Source organism: Delphinapterus leucas, chromosome 6 (assembly GCF_059928025.1).
Source record: "Delphinapterus leucas isolate spDelLeu-1000000601 "Yukka" chromosome 6, BTC_Dleu_Yukka2, whole genome shotgun sequence".
NCBI lineage: Eukaryota > Metazoa > Chordata > Mammalia > Artiodactyla > Monodontidae > Delphinapterus > Delphinapterus leucas.
In genome coordinates, this window is record NC_143134.1 from 19,104,102 (window position 1) to 19,125,753 (window position 21,652).

Sequence of the window (21,652 nt, forward strand, 5' to 3'; positions counted from 1 at the left end):
GCCATGTGGCATGTGGGATCTTAGTTCCCCGGCCAGGTATCAAACCTAAGGTCCCTGCATTGGAAGCACGGAATCTTAACCACTGGACCACCAGGGAAGTCCCAGGTGGCTCTTTCAATGCTTGTTTCAGGGAGACCAGCCCACAATCATCCTGCCGGCTTTTTGTCAGACAGGGAGCCACTGGAGGCCAAGGAAAGGGAGTCCAGAAACCTAGGGTTCTGTTCAGTGAGCTCACTTGGGAATAGAGGTAGATTCTGAGCTAGAGAGATGGGGAAGGTCCACAGTCTGGAGGAAGCGCTTTGGAAGTGAGATAAGCCTTAAAGAAGCAAGATGTCAGAGCAGACATCTGCGTGAGCATCACTCCTCTGGAATCTTGACCACTCTTCACCTTTGCCCAACGATGAAGACAGGAGGTGGGATGAGAGACAGGTGTGTGCTCTGCCCCAGGCCAGGGACACCTATAAAGATGTCTCTTTGTCAGTGCTTGTGTGAATCACTGGCCATCCGCACCAGACTCACTTGGTGTAAAGTTTAAAACTACAGATACCTGGACCCTACTCCAGACCTACCAATCCCGGCTCTCTAGGGATGGTGCCTAAGGACCTCAGTTTAACAAGCTTCTCAGGTCATGCTGACGAACAGCAAGGTTGAGAACCACTGCTAGACATACCACTCCTCACATTTTCCCCAGGGACGTGGAAAGTTCTAGGGCCTCTCCAGGGACAGATCTGTAGTTTAAGGTACATCCTGGGACCCTGGGCTGCCTCAGTGGGTCTCCCCCAGGCGGATCCATACCTGGATGTGATGATATCTGGGTGGATGCCAGGCTCTGGCAGAGAGAGGATTTACTGAGCGCCTACCGTGCACAAGGTACCATATGAGGAACTGAGAGATACAAAGAGGAAAAGGCGCGCTCCCTGCCCACAAGGAGGTCCCAGACGTCTTCACCATGAGCAGGGATGTAAGGTAGACCGAGATAAGCCCTAGAAGTGAACACCAAAATCACAGAATTCTAGAGGTAAAAGAGCTTCCTATCCATGCCCCTCCCTTTTAATACCAGAGAACTGAGCCTGACGGGTGAAGTGAGCTGGTCAAAGACACACAGCTGATGGGCGTTTGAAGTCAGATCCTATCATTTGGTTTCATGATGCTGACGCACAAAAGAGGATTCTTTTACCTACCACACTTACAAAAAAAGCCACTTTGTGGAGCTGGACATTTCCAGAAGTTCTTTAGTCGATTTATACTTTACAAGCCCTCACCTTTCATCAGGGGGCTTAAGACAACCCTCACTAAGGAGATGGACAGGAAACACAAGGGGAGTCCAGTTGCCTATGTGCAGGGGCCACCTGCAGTGAGTTCTACCTGCTCTTCCGGCACAAGCTACATGGAGCTACTCCTTACATTAAGTCAAGCAGTATAATCAGTGCAGCCCCCAGATGGCCAGGAAAGGGCGGTGGAGACTGGTGGTTCCTGCCAGGTGGGTTCCCCCAGGGAGGCTGTGTCTAGTCAACGAGCATCCAGGGGCCCCACCAGCAGGCTCGTTCACCTGCGACCTTCTGCCCCTTCTCAGGACGCCTTTGCAGACCTTGCTCGTCACTTCCTGTGGTGGCCAGTGGTGGCCACACTCTTTGCTTTGGCTCTCCTGCCCCTCGGCCTTCCTTTATCCTGGGAAAGCCCGTGTGACCTGTCCTTTTCCCTCCCTTCCTTCCCAGGACAAGCACGCGGAGGAGGTGCGGAAAAACAAGGAGCTGAAGGAGGAGGCCTCCCGGTAAAGCCCAGAGGCAAAGAAGTTTCCAGAACGGCCGGACAGCTCCAGCGGCTCCGCAGTTCCCGAGACAGCCTCGCCCGCCGCTGGCTGCTCTCCCAGCACTGGGGTTTGGGGGGAGGGGGGTGGCCAGGGGCGTTTCCTCTGCTTTTGGTGTTTGTACGTGTTAAGAATTGACCTGTGAAGCCATCCTATTTGTTTCAGGGGAACAATGATGGGGTGGGAGAGGGGAGAAAAGGAGCGAGGTTTGGAATTGGAGATAGAGGAGGACTCGTGGGCATTTGCTACCCAGCCCAGGGCAAGTCCTCAGCTTTTCTTCACAGTGAGCGTCCGGGCACCGCCTTGAGGGAAGTTAAATTCAGGCGGTAGAATTCCGACTGAAGGGCGGAGTCCTGGGTGGAGCGAGGGCTGCAGGGCGTGGCCAGAGACGCCAGCAGGGGGTGGGGGTGGGGTCCTGCGGCTGGGGGATGTCTGAGTGTGTGTGTGTGTGTGTGTGCGCGTGTGCGCGTGCGCGCGCGCGTGCGTGTGTGCGTATGTGTGCGTGTGTGTGTTTTAACCATCATCTTTTGATCATCATGACCAATAATGAAACATTTACTCCAAGTCTCCGGTTTTTTATTTCTTGAATTTGTCCTTTGTGTAATTGATAGAATGTTCTTGAATTTGGTTTCTACCCATCAGGTGCCAGATGCCCCTTTTATTCCTTAGTTGGACCATCAGAGTATCTGAGGTGCTGGGTGAGGAGGGTTGAAACACGCCAGCCTTCCTTTTACCACCCTGCCCCCCGCCCCCCATCCCCCGCTTGTGGGCTGCCCCGTGTTGGACTGAGTGCACTGAATTGGTAAGAAAACAAATCCAATTTCCCTTTGCATGGATTGACATTCTAATGTGGTCCCCAAGATGCAGAGTAAGAAGGAAGTCCTCACTTTAGGGGTGTGGGATGCTAGGTGGTCACAAATAGCGAGCTAGTGAGGAAATAAAACGTTTGTTAGTGGAAAGCAGAGGGGATCATTTCAGATCCAGCAGTCATCCCTTTATCCAGAACGCCAAACCACGGCTGGGAAAGGAGTCTCCCTCCTCCTATCCCTGCAAACAGGAGTGGGGTGGGGGCAGCCTGTGTGAACAGGATCCCAGGGCACCTCCCCACCCTGCCCCTCACACTGTAGTTTTGTACAGCTTTGTAAATAAATCGTTTGGTATTGCTATCCCCTCTGCCCCCACTAGTGGTACTGCAATTTAGCTTCATTTTAGAATAGGATAACAGGAGGGATCAGAGATGATGATGGTGATGGTGGTGGTGGCAGCTAACACATAGGCAACATTTACTAGATGCCTGACAATTTTCTGAGTCAGTATATATATATACTCACTTAATCCTCACAACAACTCTATTATCCCATTTTGCAGACAAGGCAACTGAGGCTTAGAAAGGTTAAGTAACTTGCCCAAGGCCACACAGGTTGTAAGTGAGAGAACAAAGACGTCAATTCTGGTGTTTTGCTTCCAGAGTCCAAGTTCTTAGCTCCTGCACTGTGCTGCTTCTCAACACTCTCGAACTAGGATATGTCTTAGGACAGTGTTCCTCAGACTGCGAGTTGTAACTCATTGGATTGTGAAATCAACTTAGTGTGTGCCACCCAAATTTAATTTTTTAAAAATAGGAACAGAAGAGAATTTAAATGGAAACGGAAATAGAAAATAACATATCAAAGTGATTCCAGGCAGTAATGGAGATACTGTTTTATGGAAATTGTATTTCAATTTTATATTTGTGTGTAAGTTCCAGGTCATAGCATAAGATGTATTTTTTTAACTTTTTATTTTATATTGGAGTACAGTTGATTAACAATGTCATGTTAGTTTCAGGTGTACAGCAAAGTGATTCAGTTATACATATACATGTTATCTATTCTTTTTCAAATTCTTTGCTCAATATTATGTAACAACCTAAGTGGGAAAAGAAGATGTATTTCTTACTAGAAGTTGCAGTCAAACCTTTGGAAAGTCACTGCCCTAGAATGAATAAGGAGCCCAAAGCTGTAACCCCAGGGGCTTCGGAAACCTGCTGTGCTTGAGAAAGTGAGAGGCTGTGACCATACCATCAGGAACTGTCTGCTTCTGGGGACTTCCCTGGTGGCGCAGTGGTTAAGAATCCGCCCGCCAATGCAGGGGACACAGGTTCGAGCCCTGCTGAGGGAAGATCCCACATGCCGCAGAGCAACTAAGCCCGTGCGCCACAACTACTGAGCCTGCGCTCTAGAGCTGCGAGCCACAACTACTGGGCCCATGTGCCACAACTACTGAAGCCGTGTGCTTAGAGCCCATGCTCTGCAACAAGAGAAGCCACCGCAATGAGAAGCCTGCACACCGTAACAAAGAGTAGCCCCTGCTCACCGCAACTAGAGAAAGCCCACGTGCAGCAACGAAGACCCAATGCAGCCAAAAATAAATAAATAAACTAATTAATAAAAAAAAATTAAAAAAAAAGAACTGTCTGCTTCTGAGTAAAAGGCGACAAGAGTGACCTCAAGGGTCTATTCCCACAAATTTATCCCACCAGCTTCTTCATCTTTTCATTGGAATACCCGAGGTCAAGAGGAAGGTCCATTCCCACCACCCTCTTTCACCAAACTCCTGCACTTCCCATTCATTCCCTGATAAACCCTGTTGATCCACACCTCCATTGTTTGCACATTTCGGTTCCCTTGCTTAAGTTGCTCTTCCCTGACTGTTTGAATTAATTCCTATGCATTCTTTTAAACTCAGTTTAGATATTAAGTTCCCTGACTCTGCCAATACTTCTCTACCTCTTAGATGTTTTGATTACTGTTTGATTATATTTACCTATCTTTCTCAGATGTTAGACTTGAAATTCCTTGAAAACAGAAACTAGTTTTATTAATCTTTGGGTCCCAGGCAATGGTTGCTCCAGCATGTCTGTAGAGGATGGGATTAGAGGCAGTAATCTGGTTGAAAGAAAGGCCAGGGTACTTGTCTTGAAGCTTCCTTTGTATTGAATTTTACTGAAGCACTGTATGTAGGACTCAGAAAACACTATCAATTGCACATATCAAGGAATAAAGGTGGTTGATCCAGATTATGCAGGAGACTAAAACCCATCACCAAGACCCCCCTGGGTCCCATTAATCTCCAATTCCTGATGCTTAAAACTAAAAATTCCAATTATATGTCCAGCATGGAGCTCACTTCCAAGCATTAAAAAACAATTCTCACGTTGAAAAGGTTTACAAAACCTTTCAATGGGGACAACCATGTGGGACATACATGAAACGCCCAAGGCAAATTTTTCTTCCAATTTCAATTTGTATCAAAATCCCTGAGAGTTTGTTGAGATATACATTTCTTTGATGTGGGTGTTTGTAAATGAAAATAATTGACCAGGCTTATTGAAATTATTATCTTTTGAGGATGTTGCCTTGGCACTTCCATTTTAACAAGCCATTCTCCAGGTTTTTAGGGAGAGAATCAGGACTACAGCTTGAGGAGTTCTGCACAATTAAGACCTAAACCATTGGCAGCATCTCTGAGGGCGAGAGGAGGGACAGGTTACTGACAACTGGAGGCACTGGAGAAGACTTCATGGCATAGGTGGCACTTAAGCTGAGGTTTAATGAGTGAGCTGACTTTGAGCAGACAGGAAGAGGCAGCCACAGGAGGACGAGGCTTGGGATATAGGTGTGGGAGCCATGAACCTTGGGCAATAGCTGCAGCCACAGAAGTAAATGAATTCCTCATCCAGGAAGAGTATCTGAAGGAAAGGGCTTTTGGGAGGCCTCTCATGATGTGGCAAGCTGAGAAACTGGTGCCAATAAAGGGCAGAGTAAGGACATATTTTAAATCCTGAGATCCCAAACCAGTGGTTTTCAACGGGGTCTGCAATGCCCCCTAGAGGTCATTTTGTAATTGTGCGGCAAGAATTTCAGTTAATATGTGGAGCCGGCTCAGCCCTTCCTTTGAGTGAGTGGAGACAAAGGATGCTAGATGTTCACCAAGAAAATGTCCACATCACACTCAGCCTCTGAATGTAAGTGAGAAACTTGCTTATGATGATCCAAGCCCAGAACCTAACTCAGTGTTACATATGAACACAAACTCCCTCCCACTCCACCCCAGTGACTTTTGCAGGAATGTGACTCCTCTGCTGTGCCAGGCTCAGCTCCTTGATCTATCCATTCCTCTGTGCTCTGTCCTTGGCTCCTGAGTCCTATTCCTCTCCATTCACTTTGTCCTTGGACTTGATTCGTTTCTCCTGATCAGCACCTTCTCACAGACAAAAAGCTAATTTGGACCCACTCTGACAAAACTTAAAAGCAAGCCTTGAAAGAATCATACTGCTCTCAAGTAAATTATAGACATGCCAGAACAAAGTCCAAACCGGGTCCAACGATGTAAAATTAAAAATATCTGGCATCTAATAAAAATCTACATACAGGCATACAAAGAAGCACGATAATATTGCATATAATCAGGAGAAAAATCTATGGAAGCAAATATAGAAATGACAGCTATGATGGAATTAATAGACAAAGATTTAAAAACAGCCACTAGAAAAGGGACCCTCTGGCACCATTGGTGGGAATGTAAATCGATACAGTCACTATGGAGAACAGTATGGAGGTCCCTTAAAAAACTAAAAACAGGATTATTATATGACCCAGCAATCCCACTGCTGGGCACATATCCAGAGAAAACCATAATGCAAAAAGAGACATGCATCCCAAAGTTCATTGCAGCACTATTTACAATAGCCAGGTCATGGAAGCAACCTAAATGTCCATCAACAGACAAATGGATAAAGAAGATGTGGTACACATATACAGTGGAATATTACTCAGCCATAAAAAGGAATGAAATTGGGTCATTTGTAGAGACATGGATGGAACTAGAGACTGTCATACAGAGTGAAGTAAGTCAGAAAGAGAAAAACAAATATTATATATTAACACATATATGTGGAATCTAGAAAAATGGTACAGATGAACCAGTTTGCAAGGCAGAAATAGAGACACAGATGTAGAGAACAAACATATGGACACCAAGGGGGGAAAGAGGGGGTGGGATGAATTGGGAGATTGGGATTGACATATATACACTAATATGACTAATATGTATAAAATAGATAACTAATGAGAACCTGCTGTATAGCACAGGGAACGCTACTTCACTTCACTGTACAGTAGAAACTAGCCTGAGAGCTACAACTGAAACAGTGATGACGACAACAAAGAAGATGACAACCACAAAAACAAAGAGATAAAGCTAACGAGCCAAGACTGGAGATAAGGTGTAATATTAAAAAGTCCAATCCAATCCAAAACAAGATAGGAAGAAAGGAACAAAACTCTGGGACAATTGTTAAGCAAATAGCAAATGGTATATTTATATCTAACCATATAGATATTTTTCTTTACTTTTTCTTTTACAGTTTTATTGAGATATAATCAACCTATAGCACTGTATAAGTTTAAGGTGTACAGTCTAATGATTTTGACTTACATATATTGTGAAATGATTACCATGATAAATTTAGTTAACATTTATCCTCTTGTATAGAAACACACACGAAATTGTTTTTTTTCCCCTAGTGATGAGAACTCATAAGATTTGCTCTCTTAACAACTTTCAAATATACCGTGTTGATAATTACATTAAACTTAAATGGTCTAAACACTCCAATTACAAAGCATGGAGTGCTAGACACAAGTAACCCAGTTTCAATATAAATACAAAGATAGGTTACAAGTAAAAGGATAAAGATATATCATGTAAGCACTAATCAAAAGAAAGCTGGAGTGACCGTATTCTTATCAGACTAAGTAAGATTTCAGAATTACTACCAGGCATAAAAAGGAACAATATATAATGATAAAGGAGGCAATTTATCAAGAGAAAACAATTCTAAATATATGTGCATCTAATAACAGAGTTTCAGAATACATGGGGCAAAACTTAAAACTGAAAGGAGAAATAGTTGACCAACTAGAACACTATATCCAACAAAAGCGGAGTATACATCCTTTTTTAAGTGCACATGGAATTCATCAAGATGGACTAAATTCTGGGCCATAAAACAAGTTTCAAAAAGTTCAATAGGGCTTCCCTGGTGGCGCAGTGGTTGGGGGTCCGCCTGACGATGCAGGGGACGCGGGTTCGTGCCCCGGTCCGGGAGGATCCCACATGCCGAGGAGCGGCTGGGCCCGTGAGCCGTGGCCGCTGGGCCTGCGCGTCTGGAGCCTGTGCTCCGCGGCAGGAGAGGCCGCAGCAATGGGAGGCCCGCGTACCGCCAAAAAAAAAAAAAAAAGTTCAATAGGATGGAAATCATACAAAATAAATTTTCTGACTCTAGGGAATTAAAGCAGAAAATGAGTAACAGAAAGATCTTTGGAAAACTCTAAAATATTTGGGAATTAAACTACACACTCTAAATAACCCATGAGGGAAAGCATAAATCACAAGGAAAATTAGAAATACTTTGAACTAAATGAAAAAAGCACAATATATCATAAATTATGAGATGCAGCTAAAGAAATGCTTAAAGAGAAATTTATAACTTTAAATGCTTATATTAGAAAAGAGAGAAGATCTCAAATCAATCATCTAAGTTTTCACCTTAAGAATTTAGAAAAGCAAGAACAAAATAAACCCAAAGTAGCCAGAAGGAAAGCAAAAGGTAAGAGCAGAAATCAATAAAATTAGAAACAGAAAGACACAGATGGCCAACAGGCACATGAAAAATGCTCAATATTGCTAATTATTAGAGAAATGCAAATAAAAACTACAATGAGGTATCATCTCATACCTCACACCAGTCAGGATGGCCATCATTAAAAAGTCTACAAACAATAAATGCTGGAGAGGGTATCGAGAAAAGGGAACCCTCTTACACTGTTGGTGGGAATGTAAATTGGTGCAGCCACTATGAAGAACAGTACGGAGATTCCTTAAAAAGCTAAAAATAGAGTTATCATATGATCCTGCAATCCCACTCCTGGGCATATATCTGGACAAAACTGTAATTCAAAAGGATACATGCACCCCAATATCATAGCAGTGCTATTTGCAATAGCCAAGACATGGAAGCAACCTAAATGTCCATCGACAGAGGAATGGACAAAGAAGATGTGGTATATATACACAATGGAATATTACTCAGCCAAAGAAAAGAACGTAATAATGCCATTTGCAGCAATGTGGATGGACCTGGAGATTATCATATTAAGTGAAGTTAGTCAGACAGAGAAAGACAAACTTCGTATGATATCACTTATATGTGGAATCTAAAAACATGAAAAAATGAACTGATTTACAAAACAGAAATAGACTCACAGACATAGAAAACAAACTTACGGTTACCAGAGGAGAGAGCATGGGGTGCGGGAAGATAAATTAGAAGTTTGGGATTGACATATACACACTACTATACATAAAATATGTAAACAACAAGGACCTACTGTATAGCACAGGGGACTATACTCAGTGTCTTGTAATAACCTATAATGGAAAAGAATCTGAAAAAGAATATATGTATATATATATGTATAACTGAATCACTTTGCTGTATATTTGAAAGTAACACAACACTGTAAATTAACCATACTTCAGTACAAAATACTATCATATACAATATTCTCTTCCCTCTTAACACTCCAAAAACAGACAAACAACCCCCCCCTGCAAAAAAAAAAACCCAAAACAAAACAGAAAGACAATAGCTACTTGTTTCTCTGGGTGAAAATATGAAAACTACAATACCTCATGGATAATGTTGAGTTTGGATTCCTTGGAAGTGTGATGCAGAATAATGCTTCTCAAACTGGCACACGATATTCAGGGATATACAAAGCTACAAGACAAAAATGGTACATCTTCCTAGAAGATTGTTTTTATTGGAAAGTTGGGGGAAAATATTATTATGATAAAATATAAAAATCAAATACCAAACAAAAATGCACCTAGATATTTTTATTGTATTAAAAACACACAATGTAAAATTTACCATCCTCACCATTTTTAAGTGTACAGTTCAGTAATATTCATTATATTCACATTGTTGTGAAACAGATTTCCAGAACTTTGTAATCTCGCAAGGCTGAAGCTCTGCACCCATTAAACAACAACTTCCCTTTCCCCCCACCCTCCAGCCCTTGGTAACCACATTCTACTTTCTATTTCTACACGTTTGACTGCATTAGATACCCTCACATAAGTGGAATCAGACAGTATTTGTCTTTTTGTGACTGGCTTATTTCACTTAGCATGATGTCCTTAAGCTTCATCCATGTTGTAGCATGTAACAGGATTTCCTTCCTTTTTAAAGCTGAATAATATTCCATTGTACATATTTTGTTTATCCATTCATCCAGTGATGTATACTTGGGTCACTTCCACCACTTGGCTAATGGGAATAATGCTGATATGAATATGGGTGTACAGGTATCTCTTCAAGACTCTTCCTTCAATTCTTTTGGCTATACATCCAGAAATGGCATTGCTGGATCACATGGTAATTCTGTTTTTAATTTCTGGAAGAACTATCACACTGTTTTCCATAGCAGTTGCAAAAGTGTGAGGAAAAAACAAAGGATTCTAGAGATTCACTATACTCCACATACCCCAAGGATCGGCTTGCTCTCTTTACCATTAGGGTCATTTTGGTGGAAAAGTTTGGGAAGTCTTGGTGTAGTGGTTGAAAATGACCATTAGAATCATTTCAACCTGAGTTTATGAATACTGGATCTGCTGTTAATTAGCTCTGTGACTCTTGGTAAGTGACTAAACCTTTTGAAGTTTTAGTTATCTATCTCTAAAATAAAGATTCAATAACTACTATAGCGAAAATGCTTAGCAGCGCCTGGCACACAGCTAATGTTCAGTGAATAGTAACTAGTGATATTCCATCATTGTTCTCTGAAATGACGCCAAAGTTTACTTCCTCTTCCTCATGATACTGTTATCATAATATCTTCCTCATGATAGATATTTTAAAATATCTAACATGTCCACCCTTCTCCTCAGGTAAACTTTCCATGTATCTCCAATGATTACTTGCATATAACGTTTATTTTCTCTAGAGGCTTTCTAGAGAGCCTATATCTCTCTTAAAGTGTGATGCTCCCTGTCATGTACTACTTTTGTGAATCCAAATGGGTTTGGCCATTTTAGCAAACCATTTGGTGATATATAACATGACCCTTAAAAAATGTCCATAACCATTGATTTACTTTCTTTCTAGGAAGCTATTCTAAAGAAATATTCTGAAATACAAAGTTTATGGACAATAATGCTCATCAGGGTATTAAATATAATATTAAAATGCAACTAATGTTACTGTCTGTCAATAGGGAAATAATTTAAAAAGTATGGGACAGTTAGTTATACAATGAATGTTTGGAAAATTTTCAAATGTTATAGGGAGCTTGATTCAGCAGACCATGTGAAAAAAAATTATATAACTTTAAGTGGAAAAAGCATGACATTAAATTATATAATTTAGTAATTCTTAACCATATAAAATTATACATGCATAAACACACAGAATGCTAATTTATGTGTCTAGCTTTTCGTTCTGCTGAAATCCTATTATGATTTAGTTATTGCGCAAGTTTCTGAGGATATAAATAGATACAATAAAAATTCTTTTTCTGTAGAGACTTTCAAGATGGCGGAAGAGTAAGACGCGGAGATCACCTTCCTCCCCACAAATACATCAGAAATACATCTACACGTGGAACAACTCCTACAGAACACCTACTGAACGCTGGCAGAAGACCTCAGACCTCCCAAAAGGCAAGTAACTCCCCACGTACCTGGGTAGGGCAAAAGAAAAAAGAAAAAACAGAGACAAAAGAACAGGGACGGGGCCTGCACCAGTGGGAGGGAGCTGTGAAGGAGGAAAGGTTTCTACACACTAGGAAGCCCCTTCGCGGGCGGAGACTGAGGATGGGGGAAGCTTCGGAGACGAGGAGAGCACAGCAACAGGCGTGCGGAGGGCAAAGCGGAGAGATTCCCGCACAGAGGATCAGGGCCGACCGGCACTCACCAGTCCGAGAGGCCTGTCTGCTCACCGCCGGGGCGGGCGGGGCTGGGAGCTGAGGCTCGGGCTTTGGTCGGAGCGCCGGGAGAGGACTGGGGTTGGCGGCGTGAACACAGCCTGCAGGGGGTTAGTGCGCCACGGCTGGCCGGGAGGGAGTCTGAGGAAAAGTCTGGAGCTGCTTTAGAGGCAAGAGACTTTTTCTTGCCTCTTTGTTTCCTGGTGCGCGAGGAGAGGGGATTAAGAGCGCCGCTTAAAGGAGCTCCAGAGGCAGGCGCGAACCGCGGCTATCAGCGCCGACCCCAGAGATGGGCACGAGATGCTAAGGCCGCTGCTGCCGCCACCAAAAAGCCTGTGTGCGAGCACAGGTCACTATCTACACCCCCCTTCCGGGGAGCCTGTGCAGCCCGCCACTGCCAGGGTCCCGGGATCCAGGGACAACTCCCCCGAAAGAACGCACGGCGCGCCTCAGGCTGGTGCAACGTCACGCCGGCCTCCGCCGCCGCAGGCCCGCCCCGCCCTCCATGCCCCTCCCCCCCCCCCCCCCCCCGCCTGAGTGAGCCAGAGCCCCCGAATCAACGGCTCCTTTAACCCCGTCCTGTCTGAGCGAAGAACAGACGCCCTCCAGCGACCTACACACAGAGGCGGAGCCAAATCCAAAGCTGAACCCCAGGAGCTGTGCGAACAAAGAAGAGAAAGGGAAATCTCTCCATGCAGCCTCAGGAAAAGCGGATTAAATCCCCACAGTCAACTTTGATGCACCCTGCATTGTGGAATACCTGATTGGACAACGAATCATCCCAAAATTGAGGTGGTGGACTTTGGGAGCAATGATATATATATTTTTTTCCTTTTTCTCTTTTTGTGAGTGTGTATGTGTACGCTTCTTTGTGTGATTTTGTCTGTATAGCTTTTCTTTTACCATTTGTCCTAGGGTTCTGTCTGTCCATTTTTTTTTTAATATAGTTTTTAGCACTTGTTATCTTTGGTGGATTTGTTTTTTCGTTTGGTTGCTCTCTTCTTTCTATTTTTTAAATTACTTTTTAATTTTTTTATGTTTAATAATTTTTTATTTTAATAACTTTCTCTTTCTTTCTTTCTTTCTTTCTTTTTTTCTCACTTTTCTTCTGAGCTGTGTGGCTGACAGGGTCTTGGTGCTCCGGCTGGGTGTCAGGCCAGGGCCTCTGAGGTGGGAGAGCCGAGTTCAGGACATTGCTCCACCAGAGACCTCCCAGCTCCACGTAATATCAAATGGCAAAAGCTCTCCCAGAGATCTCCACCTCAATGCTAAGACCCAGCTCCACTCAATGACCAGCAAGCTACAGTGCTGGACACCCTATGCCAAGCAACTAGCAAGACAGGAACACAAACCCACCCATTAGCACATAGGCTGCCTAAAATCATAATAAGGTCACAGACACCCCAAAACACACCCCCAAAAAACACCTGGACATGGTCCTGCTCACCCATGGTCCTGCTCACCAGAAAGACAAGATCCAGCCTCATCCACCAGAACACAGGCACCAGGCTCCTCCACCAGGAAGCCTACACAACCGACTGAACCAACCATAGCCACTGGGGGCAGACACCAAAAACAACGGGAACTACGAACCTGCAGCCTGCAAAAAGGAGACCCCAAACACAGTAAGTTAAGCAAGATGAGAAGACAGAGAAACACACAGCAGATGAAGGAGCAAGGTGAAAACCCATCAGACCAAACAAAGGAAGAGGAAATAGGCAGTCTACCTGAAAAAGAATTCAGAGTAATGACAGTAAAAATGATCCAAAATCTTGGAAATAGAATGGAGAAAATACAAGAAACGTTTAACAAGGACCTAGAAGAACTAAAGAGCAAACAACAACGATGAACAACACAATAAATGAAATAAAAAATTCTCTAGGAGGAATCAATAGCAGAATAACTGAGGCAGAAGAACGGATAAGTGACCTGGAAGATAAAATAGTGGAAATGACTACTGCAGAGCAGAATAAAGAAAAAAGAATGAAAAGAATTGAGGACAGTCTCAGAGACCTCTGGGACAACATTAAACGCACCAACATTCGAATTATAGGGGTCCCAGAAGAGAGAAAAAGAAAGGGACAGAAAATATTTGAAGAGATTATAGTTGAAAACTTGCCTAATATGGGAAAGGAAATAGCCAAGTCCAGGAAGTGCAGAGAGTCCCATACAGGATAAATTCAAGGAGAAACATGCCAGGACACATATTAATGAAACTATCAAAAATTAAATACAAAGAACAAATATTAAAAGCAGCAAGGGAAAAACAACAAATAACATACAAGGGAATCCCCATAAGCTTAACAGCTGATCTTTCAGCAGAAACTCTGCAGGCTAGAAGGGACTGGCAGGACATATTTAAAGTGATGAATAGGAAAAACCTACAACCAAGATTACTCTACCCAGAAAGGATCTCATTCAGATTCGATGGAGAAATTAAAACCTTTACCGACAAGCAAAAGCTAAGAGAAATCAGCACCACCAAACCAGCTTTACAACAAACGCTAAAGGAACTTCTCTAGGCAGGAAACAAGAGAAGGAAAAGACCTACAATAACAAACGCAAAACAATTAAGAAACTGGTAATAGGAACATACATGTCGATAACTGCCTTAAATATAAATGGATTAAATGCTCCAAACAAAGACATATACTGACTGAATGGATACAAAAACAAGTCTTTAAAATAAAGACTATTACAAGAGACAAAGAAGGACACTACATAATGATCAAGGGATCAATCCAAGAAGAAGATATAACAATTGTAAATATTTATGCACCCAAACATAGGAGCACCTCAATACATAAGGCAAATGCTAACAGCCATAAAAGGGGTAATTGACAGCAACACAATCACAGTAGGGGACTTTAACACCCCACTTTCACCAATGGACAGATCATCCAAAATGAAAATAAGTAAGGAAACACAAGCTTTAAATGATACATTAAACAAGATGGACGTAATTGATAAGAGACCAGATATCAATTACAGGAAAAAATCTGTAAAAAATACAAACACATGGAGGCTAAACAATACACTACTTAATAACCAAGAGATCACTGAAGAAATCAAAAAGGAAATCAAAAAATACCTAGAAACAAATGACAATGAAAACACGACAACCCCAAACCTATGGGATGCAGCAAAAGCAGTTCTAAGGGGAAGTTTATAGCAATACAATCCTACCTCAAGAAACAAGAAACATCTCAAATAAACAACCTAACCTTACACCTAAAGCAATTAGAGAAAGAAGAACAAAAAGACCCCCAAAGTTAGCAGAAGAAAAGAAATCATAAAGATCAGATCAGAAATAAATGAAAAAGAAATGAAGGAAACGATAGCAAAGATCAATAACACTAAAAGCTGGTTATTTGAGAAGATAAACAAAATTGATAAACCATTAGCCAGACTCATCAAGAAAAAAAGGGAGAAGACTCAAATCAATAGAATTAGAAATGAAAAAGAAGTAACAACTGACATTGCAGAAATACAAAGGATCATGGGAGATTACTACAAGCAACTGTGTGCCAATAAAATGGACAACCTGGAAGAAATGGACAAATTCTTTGAAAAGAACAAGCTTCCAAGACTGAACCAGGAAGAAACAGAAAATATAAACAGACCAATCACAAGCACTGAGATTGAGACTGTGATTAAAAACTTCCAACAAACAAAAGCCCAGGACCAGATGGCTTCACAGGCGAATTCTATCAAACATTTAGAGAAGAGCTAACACCTATCCTTCTCAAACTCTTCCAAAATATAGCAGAGGGAGGAACACTCCCAAACTGATTCTATGAGGCCACCATCACCCTGATACCAAAAGCAGACAAAGATGTCACAAAGAAAGAAAACTACAGGGCAATATCACTGATGAACATAGATGCAAAAATCCTCAATGAAATACTAGCAAACAGAATCCAGAAGCACACTAAAAGGATCATACACCGTGATCAAGTGGGGTTTATCCCAGGAATGCAAGGGTTCTTCAGTATATGCAAATCAATCAATGTGATAAACCATATTAACAAATTGAAGGATAAAAACCATATGATCATCTCAATAGATGCAGAAGAAGCTTTCAACAAAATTAAACACCATTTATGATAAAAACCCTCCAGAAAGTAGGCATAGAGGGAACTTACCTCAACATAATTAAGGCCATATATGACAAACCCATGGCCAACATTGTTCTCAATCGTGAAAAACCGAAACCATTTCCACTAAGATCAGGAACAAGACAAGGTTGCTCACTCTCACCACTATTATTCAACATAGTTTTGGAAGTCCTAGCCACGGCAGTCAGAGAAGAAAAAGAAATAAAAGGAATCCAAATCGGAAAAGAAGAAGTAAAGCTGTCACTGTTTGCAGATGACATGATACTATACGTAGAGAATCCTAAAGATGCTACCAGAAAACTACTAGAGCTAATCAATGAATTTGGTAATGTTGCAGGATACAAAATTAATGCACAGAAATCTCTTGCATTCCTATACACTAATGATGAAAAATCTAAAAGAGAAATTTAAGGAAACACTCCCATTTACCATTGCAACAAAAAGAGTAAAATACCTAGGAATAAACCTACCTAAGGAGACAAAAGACCTATATGCAGAAAACTATAAGACACTGATGAAAGAAATTAAAGATGATACAAACAGATGGAGAGATATACCATGTTCTTGGATTGGAAGAATCAACATTGTGAAAATGACTCTACTAACCAAAGCAATCTACAGATTCAATGCAATCCCTGTCAAACTACCAATGGCATTTTTCACAGAACTAGAACAAAAAATTTCACAATTTGTATGGAAACACAAAAGACCCCAAATAGCCAAAGCAATCTTGCGAAAGAAAAACAGAGCTGGAGGAATCAAGCTACCACAAAGCTATAGTAATCAAGAAAATATGGTTCTGGCACAAAAACAGAAATATAGATCAATGGAACAGGATAGAAAGGGATAAACCCATGCACATATTGTCACCTTATTTTTGATAAAGGAGGCAAGAATATACAATGGAGAAAAGGCAGCCTCTTCAATAAGTGGTGCTGGGAAAACTGGACAGCTATATGTAAAAGAATGAACTTAGAACACTCCCTAACACCATACACAAAAATAAACTCAAAATGGATTAAAGACCTAAATGTAAGGGCAGACACTGTAACACTCTTAGAGGAAAACATAGGCAGAACACTCTATGACAAAAATCACAGCAAGATCCTTTTTGACCCACCTCCTAGAGAAATGGAAATAAAACCAAAAAGAAACAAATGGGACCTAATGAAACTTAAAAGCTGTTGCACAGCAAGGGAAACCATAAACAAGATGAAAAGACAACCCTCAGAATGCGAGAAAATATTTTCAAAATAAGCAACTGACAAAGGACTAATCTCCAAAATATACAAACAGCTCATGCAGCTCATATGAAAAAAGCAAACAACCCAATCCAAAAATGGGCAGAAAACTTAATAGACTTTTCCAAAGAAGATATACAGATTGCCAACAAACACATGAAAGAATGCTCAACATCACTAATCATTAGAGAAATGCAAATCAAAACTACAGTGAGGTATCACTTCACACTGGTCAGAATGGCCATCATCAAAAAATCTACCAACAATAAATGCTGGAGAGGGTGTGGAGAAAAGGGAACCCTCTTGCACTGTTGGTAGGAATGTAAATTGATACAGCGGCAATGGAGAACAGTATGGAGGTTCCTTAAAAAATTAGAAATAGAACTAACATACAACCCAGCAATCCCACTACTGGGCATATACCCTGAGAAAGCCATAATTCAAAAAGAATCATGTATCACAATGTTCACTGCAGCTCTATTTACAATAGCCAGGACATGGAAGCCACCTAAGTGTCCATCGACAGATGAATGGATAAAGAAGATGTGGTACATTTATACAATGGAATATTACTCAGCCATATAAAGAAAAGAAATTGAGTTATTTGTACTGAGGTGGAAGGACCTAGAGACTGTCATACAGAGTGAAGAAATCAGAAAGAGAAAAACAAATACTGTATGCTAATGTATATATATGGAATCTAAGAAAAATATAAAGAAAAGGTTATGAAGAACCTACGGGCAGGACAGGAATAAAGACACAGACGTAGAGAATGGACTTGAGGACACTGGCAGAGGGAGGGGTAAGCTGGGACGAAGTGAGAGAGCAGCATGGACATATATACACTACCAAATGTAAAATAGATAGCTAGTGGGAAGCAGCCGCATAGCAAAGGGAGATCAGCTCAGTGCTTTGTGACCACCTAGAGGGGTGGGATAGGGAGGGCGGGAGGGAGACGCAAGAGGGAAGAGATATGGGGATATATGTATATGTGTAACTGATTCACTTTGTTATAAAGCAGAAACTAACACACCATTGTAAAGCAATTATACTCCAATAAAGATTTTTTTTAAAAAATTCTTTCTCTGAAATGTCCTGTCATCTAGATGAGATAAAGTTTCAAAGTATTGAGAAAAGTCATATAATAAAAGTATGTTTTATAGGAAAGCCTCCCTCTTCAGTGGACTGGGAGGAGGGTGAGGGGACAGAGAAGTTTACACAGAGGAGAGATATCTGAGCTGATTTTTGGAGGAAAACCAGGAGAAGGTCAGGCAGGCAGAGGATGGGAAGCAGAGGGTAGGGGGAAGAGAACAGAGGGCCTTCCAGACTGAGAGAACAGCCCCTGCAAAGGTAGGAATGCTACATGGCATTCTGAAAGTGAAAAGTATTTCCCTAAAGCAAGGATTGGTAATAATAAGGGAAGTGCCAGGAGCGAGAGCTACAAGGATTGGCAGGATCCAGATTCTTCATGTAGCTGGAAGGGGTAGGAGTTTGAGAGTGTGGACTCTTTCCTGTTGAGTGTTCCAGAGGATTTAAAGTAGGAGAGCAATGCACTTGTAATTAGGAAAGTCATTCTGACAGCAGAAAGGAAGGGGCTCTGACCCGAAGCACCTCTGGAGTCTGGCGGGGAAAGTTTAGGAGGAGGAGGTCAGGGAGGGTGAGAGCCTGAACGAAGAGTGTCATGGGGAGGTGCTGGAGGGAAGGATTGAAACAGGAAGAATCAATGGAATTTAGTGACTTAATAGATTTCCAGGTTTCCGGCTTGAGCAGGTGGGCAGATTGTGGTGCTACCATTAAGATGAAAATATGAATATCTGAGGATGGGGAAGGTTCCATAAGGAAGGATTCAGTTTGGGGGACAGTGAATTCAAGATGTGATTTCTTTTTTATATACATTTATTTTTGGCTGCGTTGGATCTTCGTTGCTGCACGCGGGCTTTTCCCTGGTTACAGCGAGCGGGGGCTACTCTTCGTTGCGGTGCACAGGCTTCTCATTGTGGTGGCTTCTCTTGTTGAGAGCACAGGCTCTAGGCGCACAGGCTTAGTAGTTGTGGCTCACGGGCTTATTAGTTGGGGCGCACGGGCTTAGTTGTTCCGCAGTATGTGGGATCTTCCCGGACCAGGGCTCGAACCCGTGTCTCAGGTATTGGCAGGCAGATTCTTAACCACCGCGCCACCAGGGAAGCCCCGTGATTTCTTTAAATAATATAACTAAGCTGATTTCTTGATTACAATTAAGTTGTATAACTTGCTTATGAGCTGTTTTTCATTAACACCTTTAGGGAGTAATGAGTCTCTGTGTTTAATGACCAAAGCTGGGGAGAGTAATCTTGCTAAGCGTTGACCCAGGCAATCTCAGAAGCAGTGACTGCAATAATATCCTAACACATGATTGAGATAAAGTTAAGCTAGAGCTATAAATACATATGAAAATGTATGCTTGAATATAGAGTAACTAATTAATGCTAAATATATTGCTCATGAACTTTTCTTGAGCATAACTTCACATTATCATAAGTCATTGCTGTTGCGGGGAATCTGTTTCATGAGTACATGTTTAATTTGCATAGTAAAACTTTAAAGACTTTACACTTCCCAACCTCCCCTATTCTAGGTGTTGTTGGTTTATTAATTTCTTTTTTTTTTTAAATAAATTTATTTATTTTTTGCTGCGTTGGGTCTTCGTTGCTGCGCGCAGGCTTTCTCTAGTTGGAGCGAGCGGGGGCTAGTCTTTGTTGCGGTGCATGGGCTTCTCATTGCGGCGGCTTCTCTTGTTGTGGAGCACGGGCTTGGTTGCTCCACGGCATGTGGGATCGTCCCGGCCCAGGGCCCGAACCCTTGTCCCCTGCATTGGCAGGCGGATTCTTAACCACTGCGCCACCAGGGAAGCCCCCAGTTTATTAATTTCTGACAAGGAAGTGAAAATAGTACATACAATTTCCAGGAAGTGTTTTTATTTTTTTATTTTATTAAAAATTTTTTTTATTGACATAGAGTTGATTTACAATATTGTGTTAGTTTCAGGTGTACAGTAAAGTGATTCAGTTATACATATATATAAATACATTTTTTTTTACATTCTCTTCCATTATAGGTTATTACAAGTTACTGAGTATAGTTCCCTGTGCTATACAGTAGTTCCTTGTTGGTTATCTATTTTGTATATATTAGTGTGTATATTTTAACCCCAAACTCCTAATTTAGCCCTCTCCTCCCTCCCCTTTGGTAACCGTAAGTTTGCTTTCAATGTCTGTGAGTCTATTTCTGTCTTGTAAATAAGTTCATTTGTACAGGAAGTGTTTTTAATTGGAGGAGTATGTCCTTTTTCTTCCCTTTCCTCTCCCCTGCTGGATTGAATGTGAGTGTGATAACTGGAACAGGAGCAACCACTTTGGATCCTGAGGTATGCATGGGTGTATAACAGGGTCACAGAAGCCTGGATCCCTAACACCATGGGCACCAAACTTCCTTCAGATGTATAAAAGAGAACTAAACCTTTTTTGGATTTTTTTTTTCTGTCAGTCATAATTGGATCTAATCATATTGGATTTATTTTCTGGTTTCATTAGTAAAATTTATATAAAATTTTTGTCCTAGCCACATGCTGGTATTGTACTAATGCACTGAAAGCACTGGAATGATAGATATGAATAAAAGGACCCCAAAGCTTGTAGTATTCTATTGGGGAAGAATCATACATCACCAGTAGGTGATAGCTTCCACTGTTGTTTGCTGGGGACACAGAAGAGGGACTCCTTAGCCCAAGCCGAGCAAGAGCGACTTTGAGCTGAATCCTTAGCGTAAGGAGGCTATCGCCAGGTATCGCCAGGTAGTGTAAGGAGGCTATCGCCAGGTATGGAAGGTGTGGAGAGAGGGCATTTTAGGAATCATACAGCATGAGTAAAGGCGATGGGCATGTACAACTTCTAGGCAGTGTTCTCTGGAAGGCTGGTGTGTTTAAGGAACAGTAAGTTATTATCCAGAGTGATCAGAACCCCATATGCAAGGGGGTTGGCAGAAGATAAACCTGGCATGATTGGGTCATTGGGAAGGGGCCTGAATGTCAAGTGAAGGAATTTGAACTTAATCTACAGGTAATTAAGAGTCATCAAATGATCTGCAAAGAAAAGAAGTCTATTTACAGCCTGCCATGACAATAATCGCACGGTTCTATATTCAGAACATCAGCTTGTTGCCAACCAAACAGTGAAGGAACTCCCTGTGGAAATACAATATAATTACAATTTTCTTCCAAGGGATTGAAATAACTTTTTGGGCAAGAGGTGGGAGTTGGAGGAAGGAAAGGAGGAAGTGAGGGAGAGACACACATACACACAAACACAGACAGTGAGAGACGGAGACAGAGAGAAAGTTCGAGTGAGAGAGTGTGTGCATGTGTATGGGTGCATGTTTAATAGAGATGTGTATGTGTCCATGTTTAATAGAGGCTCCAGA